The following is a 24,208-nucleotide window of genomic DNA, read 5'->3' as shown; positions in this document are numbered from 1 at the left end:
CATTAGATTAAAACCTGTTCCAGGAAGCCTAATGTAAAGTGGCTTCCGATTGTCTTCAAAGTCCTTATTATGAAAAACTCTTATGAACCAGCCAGAGTCAGTTTCCCTGAAGGAGGGGTGAGCACACAATGGCAATCCCCATTCTTGACAAACTCCTATGAGGCAACAGATACCGTAGAGATTCTATGTTTAAAATCAGTTATTCAAGTTAATATACTAGCATAGTCACCACAGTGGTTTGCGTTCCAAGTGACAGAAAACTTAACTTACTCAACTAAATTTTAACTAAAAAAGAGAAGCCCATAACCATAGCTGTCTTCAGGCATGGCTGAATTGTGGAACTTGGCACTGTCATTTTTCTCTCACGCTCTCTCTCTCTCTCTCTTTTTCTTCTTCCTCTGAATGGGTTTGATTTTGAGGTCCATTTTTTTCCACATGCTGGCAAAGAAGGTTTATATGGTACTTGGTGCTCATCATTCTTGATACATCATACCTGGTGCAACACTAGTGCACACACAGAGAGCCTGCAGTGATGGCTTACCTAGAGAAGAGTCTGACACTCCCATAGCCACATTCTAGATAAAGCAGATAAAAAGAATTCCTTACTTATAAAGCACAAGCTTTACGCCAATGCCCATCACACTGACTCAAGTCATTGGACCAGGGAGGTAGGTGCCTGTTCCAGAGTCAGTCACTTATAAGCTGGTCAGTGCTGGTGAAGTGGCCTAGTACGAGACATCTGCCAATAGTAGTACTTTATACTGTAACTGAATTAGTAAGATCTTCATGTCTCCTAAAGAATTTGCAAAAGAACATACAACTACACAGGGAGCAGGGGAATAGAAACAAACATAAGAGATCACAGACTGAAGTCATGGAGCCGTGGAAGACATGAGAAAGCAAAAACCAAATGACTGACCGGAGAGGAATGAGAGGGAAGAAACTAGTTCAAGGCCGAAGTAGAAATATAAGCAGAGACAGGCAGAAGCCAAGCCTCTGGAATAATAGTGTCAAGAGTCAGGAGCGGCAAAGACACAATTATGAGGGGACATTTTGAGTTACTCTTGGATCTTAGAGCTGCTAATTATTCTGTAATGGATGAGCCACATTCAATTCCTTTGACAGTGGTGCTCACGAAAAGTTTTTCTGTGTTTATTTATTTATCTGCATATCCTCATAATAAGCTGCTGTCAACAGTGGTTATCTGAATATGTCTCTGTCTCTTGAAACCTGAAAAAGCACTACACACATCTTGATAATCTAAGAGAAAAGTACCTTTAAACAAATTTGTTCTAGGACGTCTTGGGGATTGCTTCAGCTAGAGTAGTCTTAGTGGTGGTGATAGTGATGGTGGTGATGGTGGTGGTGATAGTGGCACTGATTTAGGTACGGCTCCAGCTAACTGATGAAAGCTGAGACCCACGTGAGGAAAGGGTTTCCCCAGTGCAACATTATGCAGAAGTATAAGGGAATCTTTCTCTCCAGTCTTGCTCTGTTCTCTGTGTCCATTCCTAGCAAAAGAATCATGTGAAAGAAGGGAGGATCAATGCACCATAGGTGTCCAGTGAATCAATGTGCTACCTTGTGAAGAGTAAGGGAGAATAGAGGGAAGATATACCTCATTGCAGCACAGAAGGAAGAACATCCATGTCCTGGAACAATATATTATGCTTATTATACTATTTCTAACTTTGGAAATGAAATTTCTAATGAGCAAATGTAGCCATATCCTCATTATTAACAAGGCCATTTACTCCATATACCCAGTGCCCAATATAGTGATTTACAGGAAAAATATATTTCATCTTCATCCACAGTTCCTGACTCACAGCTCCCCAAACCCTTAAAATTCCCAAGCAATAAGAACAATGGAATAAGGGCTTCCCTGGTGGCACAGTGGTTAAGAATCTGCCTGCCAATGCAGGGAACATGAGTTCAAGCCCTTGTCTGGGAAGATCCCACATGCCGCAGAGCAACTAAGCCTGTGCACCGCAACTACTGAGCCCGTGCACCACAACTACTGAAGCCCACGTGCCTAGAGCCCATGTTCCGCAACAAGAGAAGTCACCACAATGAGAAGCCCGCGCACCGCAACGAAGAGCAGCCATAACTAGAAAAAGCCTGCATGCAGCAACAAAGACCCAACGCAGCCAAAAATAAAATTAAATTAAAAAAAAAAAAGAACAGTGGAATAATACGTTGTCTCTTGTCCTCAGTTTCTGAAAAAGTTTCAAGAAGGTGACTTTTGTTTCCCACCCAAGGGTGGGGACTGGTTGCCAGGAGAATCAACCCGTTTGATTAGAGGGCTGGAATTTCTAATCCCACTCCCTGATTTCCTGGGAGGGGGGAGGAACTGGAGGTTGAATCAGTTGCCATTGGCCAGTGATTTAGTCAGTCATGACCATGTAAAGAAGCTTCCATAAGAAACAGAAGGACAGCTTATTGCTCCTTTTTTTCCCAAGAGTTTCCATGTTGGGAAATCAGAATACTTCCATGTGTCAGGCCCCAAACTCCACAAGGCCAGAGGTCCTTTCTTCAGGACCTCGCCCTATCTCTCTCTTCATCTGGCTGTCGATTTGTATCTTTTCATACATATCCTTTTATAATAAATTGGTAATCTAGTGAGGAAACAAGTTTTCCTGAGTTCTATGAGCCATGTTAGCAAATTAATTGAACCTGAGGAGGGGTCGTGGGACCTTCTCATTTACAGCTAGTGGGTCAGAAGCACAGGTAACAAACTGGGCTTGCATCTGGCATCTGAAATGGAGGGCAGTCTTGTGGGACTGAGCCCTTTACTTGTGGAATCTGATTCTATCTCCAGGTAAACAGTGTCAGAATTGAGTTGAAAACTCGGACACTCTGCTGGTGTCTGAGAATTGCATACTGGAGTGGGGACTCCTCCACACACACACATTTTGGAATTGGGTTCAGCAACCCTTTGCTCCCAGGCATGCAAACATACATATGCAGTCCACAATAAATCTGATATATCATACATACATTACTTTAGGATTTAACTAGTCATTTAGAGTTCCTGCAGACATATGGGGTTCACTGTATCCAGGGATCTTCCAGGGCTATTTGGAATCCAGGATTGCCCTTGTGTGGCAACTTTATCCTTGCCTCTTAAGTCTTATCTGAATTTAGGTAAAACCAATTAAATTCCTTCCAAGAGCTGATTTCCAACAGATATTGGGACAGGTAAGACAACACTCTGCCTGGATTTGACACCAAAGGAATGTCATCCATGTGTCAGCTGCAACCTGGTGGCAGGGAAGATCATGGCCCCTAGCATGGCATCAGCATTTCTCTTAATGACCTCAGGTGTTCTGTGGAGAGAAGGATGACAGCCCAGAGCCCTGTGGAACTGAGGGCCTTAAGGGCAAAAGAGCCGTTACTCTTGTCAGGGAGGAATGACTTGAGCCATGTTAAGCCCGAGGCCATATCGTTATCTGCCTTAGTTTGCTATATCTGGCTCACTTAACTGCCTCTGCAATGCACACTTTTATTCCATACACCCTTCGCAGAGAAATATAGATGGCTGCCATCCGTATAAACACTGGGAAGCTTGTAATTGCCCTCTGTTCCTTAGCCAGCATGACTATGGGTAAAAGGAAAGAGAAGTTCAGGAAAACATTAATAAATTTACACTCACACCCCAAACCGACAGTTCTCAACCATCATGTCACAGCACTCTGGGAAATCATGATGGATTATGAAGTTTACTGAAAGTAGTCTGTTACTAAAAATAAAGCATGGGTATTTGCAAATTGTTTGCTTTAAAAAAATGAAGTGGATGCAAACTTATCCCAATAAAAATATCACTCCCACCTACTTTCATTCTGATATGCAATCTTAAGATGGAGAGAAAAGAGCAGAGTTAAGGAGGGAATCTTGAGGTAAAATGCATATAACCTTGATCTGTTCTTACCTGTGTAGCTGCCCTAGTAGGGTAAGCACTTGGGTATACTTAGGTCATTATCAATGGTCACATTTCTCAGGGAAAAAAAAATGAGATCAGACACTCAGGTTTATTTAGACATGCAATCCTTAGTTTACACATGGATCATGTTCCAGAAGAATATCTGCAACTCAGGCATTTGCCATAGGCCATTGTTATTCTCGGTGGCTAATTTCTAACACCAGTTAAATATATCCCAAGTTTTCAATTGATAAACAATGGAAATTTACCCTCTTCTGGGGACCAAAATGAAGTACTGGAGGGAAGGGAGATGGAACCAAGAGAGAAAATGCTTCTGACTCCCATTCAAAAGTACAGATGGTTCTGATGTCAATCTCACCAAGCAACTACCTGTCAAAGACATAATGAAGTGAAGAATTTTATCCTCTAGAAGTGTTCTGTGAGAATTCTTCACAAGAAAAGTAGGATAACAGAAAATATGCTTTTTTTTTTTTTTAGACAAGAGAGGACCATAAAGCATGGCACTGACAAAGAATAGAGTGACCTGGGCTTCCCTGGTGGCGCAGTGGTTGAGAGTCCGCCTGCCGATGCAGGGGACACGGGTTCGCGCCCCAGTCCGGGAAGATCCCACATGCCGCGGAGTAACTGGGCCCGTGAGCCACGGCCGCTGAGCCTGCGCGTCCGGAGCCTGTGCTCCACAACGGGAGAGGCCACAACAGTGAGAGGCCCGCGTAACCCAAAAAAAGAAAAATAGAAAAAGATAATAGAGTGACCTGTCCAGAGCTGGAACAGAAGTTGTTATAAGCTTGAGGAGCAACACAGCAGGTTAACAGGAGGAAGTAGGCGGGGGGAAGCAGCCCAGCAAGAAAGAAGCTGGATTGATAAATGACAGCACGAGGGATTTTCAGCGACTGTCCTGAGGATAGAACTTTGGGGGAAAAAAATAACATCTAGAGAGGCTTTCTGGGAAGCTTTCAGTTTGGCCCATTGGATAAAGTCTAAGGTTAACCCCTTTCAGGAAAATCTTCAGTGAAAATTGATGTCATTCTTCAAAGCTTCTGCAGTTGGTGTGGTGCCGCCACATCATATGTCACATGACTCTGTACAGAGGCTGAACCACACTAATTCCTGTTCACAAAGAGGTCACATAAGGCTTGATTCATGCCTTCAAATTCACAAGATACGGAATATCTTTCCCTTGAAACATTCTCCAAGAATACTCTATTTCTGGATACTGACAATATTGCAAGTTCCATCTTATGAAACTTACCAAGGATCAGAGCTAACTACCAAGCAAAAGTGAATATAATTATTTTCAGGATCCCAATATACATGAAGTAGCATTGTAAGTTCCACTAGCTTGAAGATGCTGTAATAGTACATTTTTTAATATTTGCATAGTACAATCAAGCTTATAATGAATTCTCCCCCACCCCAAGCCCCTAGGCCCTTACATACCCACACTGAATCTTTCCAGGCAGAGAAATGGCAATTAGCCCCTTCCAATGCAAAATGCATTTCTGGGGAAACCTTAACTTCGAATCTAATGAGAGTGATGGGACCTTGGAAAATGACTCCATCTTCATACCAACACAGGAACCTTCCTGAATGTGTAACACTATTGAATCAGCTCACCCCAATTCATCCCTCAACCATTCACTGGACGTGCTATGCCCACACACCAAGTATAAGGAACAGAAGAACAGGCTTAAAAGTGGAAATCCATGGGAGACCACAGACAACTCATAAGGCCATAGAATTATAGGATTTTATGTTCTTTTATGGAACTGGATCTTTGGAATAAATTATTGATGATGTGAATTAGAGCACTCTTCCTGAATGCCTCCCTGAAGTTTTCAACCCAGGGTTTGTATGGGGAAAATAAGATGGGCAAGAAACTGTAGTAGATACTGTGATCTGCCTCTCAGTACCTACTCAGAACTGAGGTACTGATTCCCCCAGGCTCAAGAAGAGGCGGCTACTTATGACTGACCGCTGAGCCCCTCTTTGGGAATTGTCTTTAGCCAAAGGGAATCACCTCGCCCAGAGTTATGTCCCTCCCTGGGACGAGCCTTGTATCTAATATCTGAGCAGAGTGGGGATACACAGGCCCAGCCTCCTTGCATTGATTCAGGATTGCTCTGCAGGGCCATCCCAGTGCAGTTCCCTGTAAGGCTGAGGCTTCAGCTGCAAATTCTTGGTAGTTCAACTTCTCTATTTTCCCATTCTTTCCTCCCTCACTCCCTTACAGATGTTGAACTGGACAGCACTTCCTGTTAAGTTTCCTGCATGCAAATCTCCATCCTAGACTCTGCTTCCCAGGGAACCTGACCCAAGACAGAGACGGGGACTGTATCTCTCCCAGGCCTTATGTCTCTGTTGCAATTATTTAACTCTGCCAGTGTTAAGGCAAAAGCAGCCATCCGCACTACATAAACAAATGGCCAAGGCACTATTCCAATAAAACTTTATTTACCTAAAAATAGGTGATGGGCCAGATTTGGCCCTCAGGTTATAGTTTTCTAACCCCTCTTCTTCCATTTCCCAGAAATTAACGCTTATTAAATCTACATTGATAGATAATGATCAACTTAATCTTATGGTTTACTCTTCGCCCACCTAAAAATTATTTGGCCTAGAATTTGTTTTCCAACTTATTAATGAGGAATCTGCAAAGGATGAGTTTCAAAAGCTTTGCAAAAGTTAAGTTAGGTTATATCTATTATGCCTACTTAATTGACCAGGCCTATAAATGTATTAAAATAATACAAACCTCTGCAATCTAGATTTATATGCCATTGCTTCCCTATAGAAAGCTTGTGTTCCAGAAAGACTGGATACTTGACACTAATTCCACTTGGAACCCCTTTTTCAAAACTCAGGTCAAATGCTACTTGCAATACAAAACTTTCATAAGCTTCAGGAATGCTGAGGTGTTATTTTTTTTCATCTCTCTATCTCCCAATGCCTTGCACACTCTACGGTACTCATGAAATATTCAATGAAAAGAAAAAAAAAAGTGAATGAATGTTGTTCCACAGAGAATAAGGTCCACACAGGTTGTTACTCATTACATTGTTCTGTTCCAAAGACTCTGTAAGTTTTCATTCATCAAGAATGTTCAGTGGTACTGAACCTTACCAAGAAAGTTCTATAATGTCCATAGACCTGTCAATGTTTCATTAAAACAGTCATCTTTTTCCAGAGAATTCCATTAATGCAGAATAAACACTGGCTGGAAACTTAGGCGATCTGAGTTCCAGTCTTGGCTAGGTTATTTGGCTAGATGACCTTGGATAAGCTTTTCCCTGCTCTGGGCCTCAGTGTCCTTACATGTAAAATAAATTAATTGGACTAAATGTTTCCTAGGGTACCTTCTATATGCTTAATAATGCTGCCTAAAAAGGCCAGGCATTCATCTCCAGTCCAGTGGTCTCTACTTGATCACTTGTCTTTGCCTGGAATCCTAGAAAAACATGAACACTGGGGGCTGTACTCTTCTGTCCTCCTCCAGAGTTCTAGAACCCCTTTCCATCTCAAAATTTTCATGTGGGTGGGAAATTCTTTCTGGCCATATCAATATAAACAGCACAAACAGAGAAGTCAGGGGCTCAGAATGTTTGTGGAAATTCTCTGTGATACTGGAGACTTGTTCTAGGAAGGAAGCATCTTCCAGACAAGAGTCTTGGGTAACAAAGTGTCCCTTAGTCCTTTTGGTGTCTCTGAGATAGATGTGCCACACCTGCAGGGACAGAGGTTAATTGCCTCAGCATCAAAGTAAGAAACTTTGTCAATTCTTCGTAAGTCATAGGGACACCTGAGAAGAAAGTTGTGACAGATGAGCAGATAAGCTAAAGAGAAAATACCAAAGGACAAGAGAAACATAGGAAGTACTAACTGGAGAATGCAAAAGACTTAATGGAACAATGATTTATACCCATGTGCCTTTTTTAGGAAGGCAGATTGAAATTCCACAGAGCTTCAATTTTCCTCTAAATGCTTGTGATTTCAGAGACTCCCCGGGGCCCATGCTCCCTCTGGAGAACTCTTAGCAGGATGGAAGTTCTGCCACACCTGCTGCGGAAAGAGATGATTTTTGCATGGAGACAGACTAGGACATCACCACAACAATGGGAAGAAAAATGAAGCCACTCTTTTAAAAGGGGGGCTTAGCCAGAGAACCATGAACAATCTCAGTGAGAGGTTTCTAAGCTTTACATGTTCCAGAGGTTTCACCTTCCATGGCAGTTGTCAAGGCAACAGAGTAAAGTCACAACCAAAGGACAAATGGCATCAGCCTCACTGAGTGTTGCCATCTTTACCTGCCAACTGCAGGTACAAATAGTGCCCTCTTTTGTCTGGCAACAGCATCCCAGATCTACTCCCAGATTCACAGACAACAGGATGCAGGGAGAGAGACACAGACATCCTATTGTTTTCCACATATGCAGCTTCTTCATAAACTTATAAAGAATTTGCAACAGTCTAAGGGTCTCTCAAGTATAGCAACCTTTAAAAATATCTGTTATTTTTAACCATTCTGGCAATTTGCAGTTACACATCATGGGAAGGAAGTCTTCGGTTTTGAAAAATAATCAGCCACAGAACCTCAGAAAATAGAGCCAGTTTTTGTTCTGTTTTGCTTTGTTTTGTTTTTCTGAACAGACCTATGGTTCTAAATGATTTCCTTATTCGTAATTTCAGAGGACAAAGTGAACATTCAAATTAAAATGGGCCCAATAGCTCCAGGCCATAAAGAAAACAGACAGCCTCAAGGACATTAGACGGTGCACAAAGAAGAAGTAAATATTCAAATTGTGGTGAGCCCCGATGCAGCGAACCCTCGAATGAAGAGACAGGCTCACTCTCAGCTCCATCCCAGCCGTAAGATGCACCCTATTTGTAATCTTTCTAAGTGGGAAATAGGCTAGGAAAAGTTTACAATGAATTATATGTTGAAAGCAACTGACTTGCTCTAAATTTACCTGTTTGCTCTAGAAACATAAACTGGAAATGCCATAACGATGTATAGTAATTATTTACCCTGGTTCCCACGATAAAGGCCACTTGGTAGCCTACCCAGATGTGCCAACAGACTGGCTTCCTCTGCTGACCCATTATCATTACACTGTGTGCGTCATTTTTTAAAAACACCAACTACACACTGTCCAAAATTGAGTTATTTTTACCTGTCTTATTTCTTCATTAGATGGACTGTTGGCTCCTAAAGGACAGGAACAATGTCTAAATCATCCTTGTAGCCATTTATCACATGGTTTCTTGCGTATGGTATTCATTTATTTATCCAACAAAGTTACTCAGTACCTATTAGGTCACGTGTTGTACCAAGTAGACAGACCACTTCAGACCCTCACCTCACCTCCTGCAGAGGCAAAACTTATCCCAGGAATCTCACCCCATGATGAGAGAGCCAACCAGGCTATACCCACTCAGGAAGGACTGCACAAAGCATGGCTAGTTCCTTCTTCCAAACTCCATTCAAAGGTTTGGATGAGCTTGAGCAAACTGTTTTCTCTCTCCTGCCTCAGTTTCTTTTTTGTCAAAGAAAGGGCTGGATTTAGTGAGTTAGAAAGTTCCTTCTGGTTATGTAATAGCTAACGTTAAAACAGAGGGAAATTGTTTACTAGCAAAAAATAGAGCAGTCCATCAAATAGCCACTAGAGTATTTACTGAGTACTGACAGAGGGCAGAGTAGGAAGGCTCTGCAACCCTCTGGTTACTCCAGTGATATGGACACAGAGCCAGAGGTGTTTATAATAAGCTTTCCAGACTCTGTGGAATGAGAGGTTAAGAAAAGGATTTGGAAAAAAAAAATAAGTTCCTCTGAAGCTGGACAATAACATTAATTATTGTGCATTAAATTAAACAAACATCAAAAAAAAAAAGGAGAAGAAAGATAAGGATTTATGTTCATTGCAGTGCTGTTTACAATAGCCAAGACATGGAAGCAACCAAATGTCCACAGACAGATGAATGGATAAAGATGTGGTACATATATACAATGGAATATTACTCAGCCATTAAAAAGATGAAATAATGCCATTTGTAGCAACATGGATGGACCTGGAGATTATCATACTAAGTGAAGTAAGTCAGACAGAGAAAGACAAACATCATATGATATCACTTATATGTAGAATCTTAAAAAAAGATACAAATGAACTTATTTACAAAACAGAAACAGACTCACAGACTTAGCGAACAAATTTATGGTTACTAGGGGGAGAGTGTGGGGGGAGGGATAGAGAGGGAGTTTAATATTGACATGTACACACTACTGTGTTTAAAATAGATAACTAACAAGGACCTACTGTATAGCTCACGGAACTCTACTCAGTACTCTGTAATAACCTAAGTGGGAACAGAATTTGAAAAAGAATAGATACATATATATGTATAACTGAATCACTTTGCTGTACACCTGAAACTAACACAACATTGTTAATCAACTCCAATCCAATATAAATTAAAAATAAATACATAAATAAATAAAGATTAAAAAAAAAACAGAAACAAAAGAAAAGGATTTGAACTGCAGTGGGCAACAGGGCCAGGTCATGCATGCACCCTAAAAAGAAAAGTTCCAGGCCAGAACACAGCTCATTAGAACAAATCAGAGAGAAAGGTATGTTGAAATCTCTTTGGTTTATTACCTACTATAGGATATGAAGACATTATTTATGATCAATATGTGTGCCCACTGGCATCTCACTGGAGCCACTGGTTGGTCAGCCCAATCAAACAGACATACTCTCTCTATGTCCTACTGGTACAGGCAAGGAATCTAGATGTAGTCACTACCTCCCTGAAAAAGGACCTGGTTACTCAACACTTGCGGGCCTGAGCCAGGGATAGGAAATTGCAGGGAGAAGGCAAGTTGGTAGGAAGAAGATGGACTACAACAAGCTTCCCTCGTAATTCTCATTTGCAGTTTCTTACAGCAGCATCCATCCATAATTCACCTTCCTTAAAGAATCATACAGAATATCTTCGGGTCATCTGGACACTCACGATGAAACTTCCTCAACGTATTTCTCCTAATGCTGATACAAATGGAATCCGAATAAAGATAAAAACTAATCTAGATTGTCACATAATCAATCAACATTATATACCTCATATTATGCTAAATGATATAGGAAATATAAATTAGGAAATATTAAATATTTTGTGTATATAAAGTATAAAATTTTTACGTGAATAAAATATAAAATACGAGTTCTCTTGTATCAAGGGGCTCCCTCTTGCTGGGGGCAGGGGAAAGAAATTTACAAATCAGTCATATTTCTCTTCTTCCATTCAGTCCATTCAACATGCCATGTACCCTCTCAGCCTCATTATTTTGAACTTGCCTCCCAGTGCCTGCATCACTATCACTACATATACATTCCCTTCCCTTCAAAAAAAAAAAAAACACTCATACCTGGCAGCCCTTGACCTTACTGAGCCCTACCTTTCTTGTAAATCTCAGCTTAAACATTAGTTTTTCCCGGAGACTTTTCCCAAGGCCCTAGACTAGATGAGATTCCCCTAAAATGTGTCAGCATAGCACCCTGTACCTCCTGCAGGATCATACTCCTCACACTTGACTAGAATTACTTGGGGGTTTTTTTGGTTTTGTTTTTTTTTTTTTTGCGGTACGCGTGCCTCTCACTGCTGTGGCCTCTCCCGTTGCGGAGCACAGGCTCCGGACGCGCAGCTCAGCGGCCATGGCTCATGGGCCTAGCCGCTCCACGGCATGTGGGATCTTCCCGGACCGGGGCACGAACCCGTGTCCCCTGCATCGGCAGGCGGACTCTCAACCACTGTGCCACCAGGGAAGCCCGAATTACTTGTTTTATAGTCTATTGTGTCAGCTAGACTGTAAGTCCTATAAGAAAGGGGACCATGTCTGTCTTGGTCATACCAATCCAATAGACTTGCCATCTGAGCCCTCTGGCACAGCTTATAAATCCAGACATAGCCATAGCCATTTATCTGCCTGAAAACATTCCTGGTTATCCAGCTCTTAGAGGGCTGTCCCAGAGTTCTGATTTTGTGGGGAGAAGGCAGGTTGCTAGGAAGAGGATTTTGTGCATTACTAATGACCAGCAGAGTCCTAAGCAAGTAGAAGGTGTTCAGTACATGTTTACCACAGACAGAATAAATATAATGAAGAATAAACCAAAGAATGAAATGATTACAGAATGATCAGTGGCCATCAGAGAAGTGACTATAAATACAATAACAGTCAGCAAATGAAAAGTGACAATCCAGGCTGATGCCATTCTTGATTTAGCTTAGTTCCATGTCTGGAAACAGAGGAGTTGACCACTTTTTGTGACTTGAATATCCTTCCCTCAGAAAACATCCACCCATTTTTTTTAACTCCTGCTGTTGCTCATAATGGAGACTAACCCATCTCTGAATCTACATCACCGCAACCTCTCCACTGTCTCTCACTGGAATGTGTAATGCAAGGCAGAAGGTAAAAATCAATCTAATGGTGTTATCTGCGTGTGATCAACAGCCCAGGCTCCATAGGTGTCTCTCTAAGGACAGGCTAAAATGAAAAGAGTGAGTAAAAGACAAAGCCTGACCACAACTCTAAATTAGGAGAAGTCAGATGCTTTTTGGTTGGAAGTCTTGTGGTTGCGGTTATGAGGAGGAGACAGTGATCACTGACCAGGGAATCCAAGCTCCCGTGCAGCTGCTGATCAAATGCTTTTTTCTGTGGTGCTGGAGACTCCATTCCAGCTTCTCACCCTGCTGGTCTGGATTGGCCCTGACCACTGATATGATAACTTCTGGTTGGTTCTCAGAGCTCCCACTTTCAACACACTATTCATTCCACAAATATATGTTGAGTGTCTAGTATGTGCTAGATACTGGGGGTTCCATGGTAAACAGAACAAACCATAGCTGTTGTCTTTATGAAATTTACAATCTAGTGAATGGCACAGATCAGATCGTAAAATAATATTGTGGATCATAAATGCAGAACTACAGATTGTGAAGCATGCCAGGAAGAAAAGGTATAATGTGTTATGGGAGATTGTAATGACAAAATGTTTTAAATCAAGGGATGATAGAAAACTTCTCTAAGGAACCAGGAGCCTAGGGAGTGGATGGATTTAGCCAGTAAAAGACAGGGACATTCGCTTGGAAGCTAAGGGAAAAGCTTGTGGGAAAGCCCTGAAGTAGGAGAGAGCGTAGCATATTTGAAGACATGGGCAGAAAACCAATGTGGACAGAATGTCTGGGGAGAGGGTACAAAAAAGGTCTGAGAGGTAAGCAGAGGCCTGATCTCATAAGGCTTTGTAGGTAATGTTAAAGATGTGGGTTTTCTCCATTAAAATATTTTGGCAATGGACTGAGAAGATCTTAAGACCACTCCAGCTGCTGGAGGAGAACAGATTGGAGGAAGGGTGGGAAAGGATGCAAAGAACTCAGTCTGGTCCCTGCTGCTGTAGATCAGGGGAGACACCTATCAGTGACTGAACCTAGGGTGATGGCCACAAAGGCAGAAAGAGTGGATAAACTGAAGGTATATTTGGAGATCGAATTGTCAGGACCTCTTTCTCCATTGAACTCTCACAGGTTGCTATAAGAAAGGGGACCATGTCTGTCCCCTCAATGAGAATCAGCTGGGAAGACTGTCGACCAAGCAGCCCAACTCTGCCTCTGCCTGTCTGGTTACTTTTGTCACACAGACGTGGCCTTAATAAAGTCTCATCCTATCTATAGACTCAGTGTCAAATCTGGTTTACGATGGGCTGGATTTTTTCATCTTACTCAGTTCTGTGGGAGAACTTTCTCTCCCCAGGAGCAACATAGAGAGAGAACCTGGCCATAGAGTTATAAAATTGGGGGTGGACGGACATGATACAAGACAGCAGGAGTTTTTAGAACAAGAATTTTATGGTTCAGGCTTCCCTGGTGGCGCAGTGGTTGAGAGTCCGCCTGCCGATGCAGGGGACGCGGGTTCGTGCCTCGGTCCGGGAAGATCCCACATGCCGCGGAGCGGCTGGGCCCGTGAGCCATGGCTGCTGAGCCTGCGCGCCCGGAGCCTGTGCTCTGCAACGGGAGAGGCCACAACAGTGAGAGGCCCGCGTACCGCAAAAAAAAAAAAAAAAGAATTTTATGGTTCGGATTCTAATTAGTTTGTGGATCTCTCTTCTCCAACAGAGGGAGTTGGCTGAGATGCTGAAGTTAGCAAATTGCCTGCTTCATGCAGGCACCATGTCCATTTCAGAATGTTTTCTATGGATTTTTCCCACGTCATCTATTAATTACCTAATTACATTGTCTAATTATGGGATTCTTCATGTATTTACACTGATTACGTAATTGGGTGCAATTACACTAATTAGGTTAATGATACAGGATAACGGACTACAAATTGCTTTAAAGGGACACTGGGAAGGCTGGTAGGCCAGAAACCCTTTGGAGGTAGGTCAGGATATGTCTGCTAGGCTCAGAGCTTCCCTGTCCCTCATCCTCATCCTGACCTTCAGATCCATTCTAGAGAACAATTTGGGGAACTAGCAAAATTGTTCCCCAAGACCAGGAGACCTAGGACAAAGCTATGAAGCAGGCATAGTTTGCAGGTCACCCCCAGACCCACCCTTGTGGTAGACAGAATAATATGTCTCCTCACAAAGATGTCTCTCCCCTAGTACTCAGAACCTGTGAATATATTACCTTACACGGAGAAAGGAACATTGCAGACATGACTAAGGGTAATGACCTTGAGATGGGAAGAGTATCCTGAATTATCCAGGTGGGCCCAATCTAATCATATGCATCCTTAAAAATGGAAGGAACTTTCTTAGCTGGATTAGACAGATGCAACAATGGAATGCAGAAAAGTCAGTTGGAAGATGGCAACATGAGAAGGATTCAACACCCCGTTTCTGGTTTTGAGAAGTTGAGAAGTTTTGGTCCATGTACAAGGACCAGAGAGAGGCCTCTAGGAGCTAAGGGTAGCCTCAGATGACAGCTACCAAGGAAACGGGAACCTCAGTCCTACAACCCCAATCACTGAATTCTGCCACCTGAATGAGCATGGAAATGGATTCTACCCTAGAGCTGACAGAAAGAAATGCAGCCCTGCTGAACCTTGATTCTAGCCTGGTGACATCTGTGTTGACCTTCTGACCTATAGAATTATGAGATAATCAATTTGTGTTGTTTAAGTCACTAAATTTATAATAATTTGTTACAGGAGCAATGGAAAACTAACATACCTCATACTCGTCTCCTTCCCTCCCCCCCACTTCCTTTATGGTACTTAATGTCAAGCATATTCTCTCATCTGTGCTCTCTCTCTTATCAAAGCCTGTTTTCAAGGAAAGATCTGATAGCAAGTTTGTCCCCTAATACAAACACACATCAGTGTTACCTCTCCCAATGATGTTTGCATTTTCACTTTTAGCTCTAATTGTGTAATAACAGATTTTGCCCATAAAAGTAGAGTGAAAGTCTCAGGCTTGGAGTCAGATCAATGGTGTTTCAAATCCCAGCTCAGATACTTACTTGCTCTTTGTCCATGGTGAGTGGGGATGTTGCATAACCCACGTTTCAATTTCCTTACGGTAAAGCAGGAGTAATAGTATCTACCTCATAGGGCTGTTACAAACGTATAATGGGATTATGCATGTTAAGTGCCTAGAACAATATTTGACTCAGACAATGTTCATTGGATTTCCTTCCTTTCTCTGAAAAGAAACTGAGCCATCAGTGACCGACTTGGGGAAGTAATAAGAGAACAGGAGAATTTCCCTATACCTAAGAAGTCATGAGAGTCTATAAGACAAAATAAAATGCTAGTTGGTTTATTTCATATCACCTTGGAACCACCAGCAGGTCTAAAAGATACAGGATCGTCACCCAAAGGAAGTCAGGCAGTGGAAGCCATTCACAAGTATTTGCTAACCCAGCCTGCCTCTGACTGTGCAAGGAAAGCTTGTGAGTGGAGACAACTAGGTGGGGTAGCCTCCTCCCATTTCAGCCCATTGCTGGCTGGCCTTAGAGACACAAAAGGGAAAGACAGCATAGCATCTGCATTTATATCTATGACTCCTGGCCATTTTTAAAATGTATGACCCTAAGCAGTCCCTGAGAATATTTGTGCTAGGTGTTGGCAGAGAGAAGGGTGAAAACTGTGCCGAAAGATAATATTAGTAGCTAACCTTATATAACATCTATTCTGATGAGAATAAAGTGCTAATCTAGGCATTTTATGTATATTAAAAATTATTTAATCCTCCCAATAACCCTTTGTGGAATGTGAGTACACTGTTCTCATCTGCATTTACAGTTGAGGGAAGTGGAGTACAAGGAAATAAAATAATTCTCTCAAGGTTATCAGCTGTTAGGTGGCAGAGCTGGGATCTGCACTTGGGTTGGCTGCCTCTGCAGGCAATGCTGTTTGCAGTATGCCATATCCTGATACTAGAGACTGGGGTCCAGCATCGCCAGGAGGAGCTAGCTTCTCTTGGTGACTTTTGGCTGAGCTTTTCCAGTTCACATCCGAGCCATTACAGCCTTCTTCATAATAAGGCAGTCAGAGTCGAGTCCCAGTGCAATCTAGTCCCCAGAGTTGATCTTATCAGCTTTCTTTAAATTTGATCCAAATTAGGATGAGAGCAGCATTCTTGGAATCAGACTGATCTTATTCAGAATCCCACCTCAGTTACATCCTAGCTGTATGGTCTTGGAGAGGTTGCTTAACCTGAGTCCTTACTGATGAATAATGATATCTTAAAGGCAAAGAGGAATTCTGATTCTCATGTACCCTTGTAAAAATTTTATTTAAGCCATTAAGTGTTGTTCATGGCCACTGGGCTTTGTGGTATAATTTGAGGGAGGCCAAGCAATCTTCTGTCTCCCACAAAATATTATCTTGTGTTTGATGTCTTATCTGAAGTTCAGGTCTGGGTCAGGATATTAACCCATGTTAAAATGCATAGACTTCCAGAGTAGCTGTACCCCATACACTTGTTAGTTATTGACACCATAATGTGGATTAGCTGATAAACATCATTTTTGATGTAGCAGTACTTCAAATCAGAAAATGAGGATGATAAAAATGCTAAGGTCTATCTATCTTGAAAGGTTATTAATTAAGTGCTATCTAATTTCGATTCCAACAACTTTATGTGGCACATCCTGTATGTCAAGGACATGGAAACAATTGTTACTGAGCCAAATAGGTACTCTTTTAGGTCTTCTTTTAGGGAATTCATCTAAGAAAAATGGAGAATAAGATCTTAAAATACAGAATGAGCAATAACCCACGTACATATCTCCATCATTGGATATGCTCCAATGTTTTAAAATTATCAAGTTCAACTTCATTTCCATCTGACCCACTGAGCTATTTGCTTCTTGAGGACAAGGTCTATGTCCTGTTTATCTTCCCAGTATATAACGAATTGCTTGGCACACAATAGGTGCTCGATAACTAGTCACTAGTAAATGAACGAGTAAATGATTGAACAAAAGGTCAAAGAGAATTTCTCACTAGAAATTTAACTGTAATCTTTATGCTCCTCCCAGCTCCCTGACCCCAGACCTATGTGTAATTCTATCCTAGACTCTCTGATGCTCTCCTCATATCCAGGGTGGCTGGACAACCCTCCCCCACACCTGGCTTTATAACTGCATCTGTCTCAGCCAGAAGACGCCCTCGTTTCTCCTCTTTGGAAAAGTGGCCCTTTGGGCAGCATTCCTGTGCTTCTTCCTGGCGTCAGAGCTCAGACACTGGTGAAATCGCTTACCCACTGCTTCATTAGCTATGGCTGCTACCTGGGATGCTGCACATAGCATCGCCCCGCAGTTATTGATCTCCCGTTTCAGGACCAAGCAGAACGATTTCACTTTCAACTGACTAATTGTGTAGGGAAAGGGCTTTAAAACAAGAAAGGAAAAATCCATTAAATTCTCTAAGACAAAACCGAGGTCACCCTGCTAAGTACTACACCATACAGATGTGCTATTAAAACAGATGTTCATGCAGACAAGCCTAAACTGTTAACAAGATTTCCATCTCCCTGATTTCCATCTCCCTGAGGATGTCTTGTTTTGCAAATGACTTCCTAGGTTTTTTGGGGGGTGGGCAAGGTGAGGGGAGGGAATCCTGTATCCATATGAGGCAAACAATTCCATTAATTGCCTCCATTCCCGTGACTGTTGTCACACAGCCGGTGTCCTGAACAGGGAGATTTAAAGACCATCCTGTTACACTCTATGGGACTCATACAACTGGGTAAAAAGATTATCTAGGGCACAACTTTCAGACTATATACCTTGGAGTCTTAGAGTTCTGAGGAGCTGCTTTAAGGGTTTTGGGGGCGGGAGAAGGTGGAAGGGATCAAGGGCAGCAGAGCTGGTGGGCTCCTGGTACTCTATCCATCTTTCATCCACCCCTTCCACCATGATTTATCTGTTATATATGAATCATAAGACTGCATAGGAAAAAAAAAAGAATTTCATTGCTTAAAAATATTTTAAGCTATGGATGTAGGCAATACACATTCACATTATAGTGTCAATAACTAACAAGTGTATGGGGTACCCCTACTTTTTCTCTCCCCTATCTCATCATTTTTTCTTTAACTGAATTATCTCATCAACATGTAAACATCTTTTTAAAAAAAGAAATTATCTTTGGGGACTTCCCTGGTGGTCCAGTGGTTAAGACTCCACACTCCCAATGCAGGGAGCCTGGTTTCCATCCCTGGTCAGGGAACTGGATCTCTTATGCATGCCACGACTAGGACCAGCACAGCCAAATAAATAAATTAAAAAAAAAAAAAAAAAAGAATTATCTTTTGATCACCGACCTACCTCCTGCTACTATCTCTCCTCTCCTCCCCTTTAAAACAAAACTCTTCACAAGAATTGTCATCTTACTCTTTCCACTTCCTTCCTTATGCCCCATGGTCTCTTGAATCCACTCTGCAAAAAAACTGCTCTTGCCAAAGTCACTGACCTCATGCTACAAATTTATTGGTCAATTCCCAGTCGACTTTGTTTTCCCTATTAGTAGCAACTGACACAGTTAAGCATACGGTGTTTTACAAAAAATTTTAACCATTTTAAATTTTAAATTTAAATACGGTGTTTTACAAAAAATTTTAACCATTTTAAATTTTTAAATTTTATTTATTTGGCTGTGCTGGTCCTAGTCGTGGCATGCATAAGAGATCCAGTTCCCTGACCAGCACTGATTTCCAGCACACCACACTGCCCTCTTCACTTCTTACCACACAGGCTGTTCTCAGTCTCCTTCACTATCTCCCCTTCCTCTTCCTGAGTTCTAATATTTGCAGTGCTCCAAGCCTCACTCCTCAGGCATCTTTTTCTTTTCTAGCTACAACCACACCAAAGTAATCTCACCCAGTCCTGTAGATGTAAATTATCTCTATACTAATACCTCCCTAATTTATACCTTTAGCTTCCAAATTCTCCTCTGATCGATAGACTTACATATCTACTCGCCCTACTCGCCCACTTGACATGCTTACTTGAATATGTAAATCTGCAACTTTATATGTCCAAAACTGAGCTCTTCGTTGCCTCCTTCCTCCAAATGTGCTCCTTCCAAAGTTTTCCCCATCACTAGATGGCATCAAGTGGCTCAGGCAAAAAACCCTGAGTCATTCTTGATTTTCTGCTCTCTCTCTCTCTCTCTCTCTCTCTCTCTCATGCCCACATTTAATCCAGCAGTAAATCTCATCGGCTTGACCTTCAAAATATATCCTGGAACTAACTACTTCTCACTGTCTCCATTGCTACCCTTTGGTCCAAACTGCTATGTCTTATTATTGCAATAGCTTCCAGACAGATCTCTTTTCCAACTTTGATCCTTCTGTCTCACATCACACACTCGATCAGAGCCATCCACCGGGTTCCATATCACAGAAAGAACAAGATACAAAGTCTTTATTGTGGCCTACACAGTCCTCCCTGGCTGGAGCTCCAAGTTCATCTCCTCCTAACCCTCTGCAACCCTCGGTGAGGGCCCAGCAAACACATTCTGCTGCCACGCAGCCCATTAGCTCACCTCCAAAGAAGGCTGACCCTCACTCACAGGAGGGAAACTCATCATCATGATGAGCCAAACAACAGAATAAATATGTCCCCTCTGGGCCCTGACAGAATGGGGCAGCTTAATCCTCAGCTTGGTAAATGCCACAGCTACAACTGTGACCAGCGCAATCTTGAAGGCAGATCAGGGATGGTTCTGTGCAACCCCCAGCTGGAGGGCCAAGAGGTTGCCTGAAAGAGTGACTTTTCTGGGGAGTTCCCTAGCAGTCCAGTGGTTAGCACTCTGCGCTGCCACTGCAGGGGGGCACAGGTTCTGGGAACTAAGATCCCATAAGCCGTGTGGCGTAGCCAAAAAAATTAAAAAAAATTTAATTAAAAAAAAAAGGAAAGAGTGACTTTTCTGGAGAGTAATTATCAAGATTCTCTTCCTCTTCATCCCATTATCTTGCCTACTCCTCACAGCGACTCTGTGCATTTGACTCCTTCTCTATAGCTGAGGCTTGGGGAGAGAAAGTCTCATGGTTAGAAAAGGTGATCACTAAAGTGTCTTAGGTTTTCTGGCCTTCAGAAGTTACTATCTTGTCTTCCAGCTCACAGTTTGTCTCTTCCCATCTCATCTGGGTCTTTGTGACCTTAAGATAACCGACTTAAGGGGGGGTGGGTGGGTGGGGGGGGATGGATTGGGAGTTTGAGATTAGCAGATGCAAACTATTATATAGAGAATGGATAAACAACAAGGTCCTACTGTATAGCACAGGAAACTATACTCAATATCTTGTGATAAACTATAATGGAAAAGAATATGAAAAAGAATGTATGTATATATGTTACAACTGAATCAATTTGTTACACAGTAGAAATTCACACAATATTGTAAGTCAACTATAATTCAATAAAACAAATTTTAAAAAATAAAATTTTAAAATAAGATACCTGACTTGGAGCTAAATCTAAGACCCTTCCCTCTGGACTTACTCCTATAAGCCACCTAGGATTGCACTGGAGTCCTCAGCCTTGCCCCACCAAGGCCCAGCCCCAGTGGTGTTGGAGGTCAGCCATTTATCATACCTAATAACTTTTAAAAATATAAACTGATTATTTTGAAATCATGAAGATATAGACAACTTTCGTGGTGTTATCTGTCGATTGGATGATATATACATCTATGTATTTTCTTGCCAGTTCAGAGTACATGGGTGAGGTTAAGACGTCTGGGGCTAAGAGATGGCCTTTGGCCATTAGTACAAATCAAGTTAACTAACTACACTAATGGGAACGGAATTCTCTTAGTGCTTTGTAACAAGTGATGGAACTAGGAGGCCAAATTCAAGCTCAGACCCAAATTCAGTTCCCTTGAAAAATCTAACTCAAATGGGCTCATCCACCTTTCGGGCATATATGCATTTTTACCTCCACATTGCCACTGAAAATCTTTCAGCGAAAAATGCAAGTTTGGCCCATCAATTCAAGTTAATGACTTTGGTACTGAAAGCCAGGAATCTAGTTAGCAGTCATTAAATTAGAAAACTAACCAAGAAATACAGCAAGTATCTGGAGGAAGCTTTAACTATTACAATATAAATAGTTACATAAATAGTTATATATATATATATATATAAAATATATAATATAAATAGTTATATATAAATATATAACTATTGCAATATAAATTAAAAGAAATCTTCACTTCCACCAATCTCAAATTGGCATTTTGAGGATGAAATAATTGAATTTCACAAGCCTAACCTTGACTTGAACATGAATCATCCAGCACACTTCTAAGCAGCTGTTAGTTACCATTATTTCTACCACAAAGTGAAAGAAATTGAGGTATCTTACAGAGGTGAGGTATCTAACTCACAGCCACATGGTAAATGGGGTGAACTTAGAATCAGCATCCCAGCCAACTAATCTGTGGCTATGGAATCAATCTGCCAAATGATGCAAGACGTAATTGAATAAATGCCTATGCAGGTGGCACTGTGCATACAGTAGGTGCTCAATAAATTTTATGAAATGAGTGAAAACAAAACACAGAAAAAATACAAGTTCTACTATGACTCCCAATCAAATGTGCCATACTCTGGCTCTAGAGAAAGAGGGTTTAGAACTGGCACACACAAGAAAAACCTAGAGGGACATGATCTCTATCTAATGTCAGCTCTGTTTCCTTTCCTTGAGGACAGGATCACATTGCCCAGCAATGCACAGAGATTCCCCTTCTGTCCAGCTGTTGAGTGACACACAAGGATACTTACATGAGCTTTCTTCATGGCATGCTAAGGACTGGCTACTTCCATCTCCCGAACTACAGGGAAGTAGGAGAAAGTTCACAGATCAACGGGGGAAAGCACTTTTTTTAAACTTAGGTACTATAAACATGCTGTACATGGGTACAGCATGTACAGCATGTGTCTTTCTTTATAATGATCAGTTTGGTGTTCTGCTACCTTTTAATAGGTGCCTTAAACTATATGGTTTTTAGTATCACTTATGCAAAGAAGAGGAAGAAGAAGAGGAGGAGGAGGAGGAAGAAGAAGGAGGAGGAGAGGGAGGGGGGGGAGGAGGAGGAGGAGGAGGAGAAGGAGAGGAAGAGGAAGAGGAAGAGGAAGAAGAAGAAAGAAGAAGAAGAAAGAAGAAGGAGAAGGAGAAGGAGGAGGAGAAGAAGAAGAAGAAGGAGAAGAAGGAGGAGAAGAAGAAGAAGAAGAAGAAGAAAAAGTTGTTCCTTGAGGGACAGACAAAAAATAATACATCCTATGTGCATTTCTCCTGAGGGTCTTTGGTGCCAGCACATGCCAGATGTTTGGCCACACCACTGAATTTTGACCACCCAATGACATTACTTAAACAAATGTTTTGGATATTGCCTTTTGGACATTTATCTGGTAGTATATGGGAAACCTATATTTTTGTCCTCTTTTCACATAAAGAGTGGTCCCTTGCAACTTCCACACCTAATGGGAAACCATGGTAATTTCTTCAAGCAGGCTTGGAGTGGTTAATCAAAAATAATCTTTCTTGAAGAGCAAATTACCTTGTTGTGATCGGGTGATCATCGTAAGTTTAAATAAAAGAAGGTATAGCACTCTGGAAAACTAAAGAAAGGTCAATAAAACCATGGGGAGAAAGGCATTCTGCTTGTTCCTCCCTGACCAGAAACTTTTGAGTCTACCTGCTAATCACCTGTGTTCTGGTGAACTTTTATAATGAAAATCTCTAATTAGCCTAACGTGATAACAAACAAAAAACCCAGCTGAATTTAGTGATTAGCCAGAAGACTTTGTTTTGCTGGGTGCTTTACTGGAGATTCATGGGGGACTTTTATATCTGTTTTCATAGTTTCATAATCAAACTAATTGCTGTTGATCATTTCGGAGGTATGGGGCGTGAGCATAAGGTAATAAGCATCAGGAAGAAGTAAACGCAGTGTAGGCAGTCTGAGAATGTGAGTGAAGCAGGGAGACTTTTTGCAAAATAAGTGGCATTTTCAATGGTTATTCAGCATTGCGTGCTTTCTCAAATGCAGTTTAGTGAAGATTCATTTAGTGGAGATTTACCGGCTCTTCAAGGAAAGCCGTAATAATTTTAGAAATGTGCTGCCTTCCAGGACTCTCCCTGCTGAGCTAGTGCTTCAAGCCTGTTCTTCAGGAGAATGGGCAGCAGAGTAAGGGTTTAGGATCCCTGCTGAAGGACAAAGTGAACCCAGGCACAGATGGCTGAAGTCCACACAGAGAGCCAGCCTATTTTTAATCGGGCAGCTAGGATTTGAGGAGTCTATGACTCTGCTTCTATTTGTGGAAATGAACGGCATCAGAAAAAGGGTGTATGAGACTTTGCTGCCCTGCTCTTGTTACACCCTGACACTAAAGGGGCTGTCTGTGTGTTTGATCCCCAGCTCCATAATTCCCTATCCTGTGATTGCCTTCCCTAACCCTGAGACTTGTTCTCCCCAAGCCTCGGCTATAGAGAAGGGCTCAAATGCACAGAGTCACTGAGGAGTAGGCAGGATAATGTGTATAGCAATGCTTTGAAAAACCACAGAGTAGAAGAAAATGTAAGAGACGATGAAGAGGAAGAGCATCTTGATAATCACTCTCCAGCAGTCACTCTTTCAGGCTACCTCTTGGCCCTCCAGCTCGGGGTTGCACAGAACAATCCCTGAAACTCATTCAATCTGCCTTCAAGATTGAGCTGGTCATGGCTGTAGCTGTGGCATTTACCAAGCTGAGG

Source organism: Leucopleurus acutus (genome assembly GCF_964270905.1).
Source record: "Leucopleurus acutus genome assembly, chromosome: 2".
NCBI classification, from domain to species: domain Eukaryota; kingdom Metazoa; phylum Chordata; class Mammalia; order Artiodactyla; family Delphinidae; genus Leucopleurus; species Leucopleurus acutus.
The sequence above is the reverse complement of the archived record's forward strand: the minus strand, read 5'-3'. Positions refer to the sequence as shown.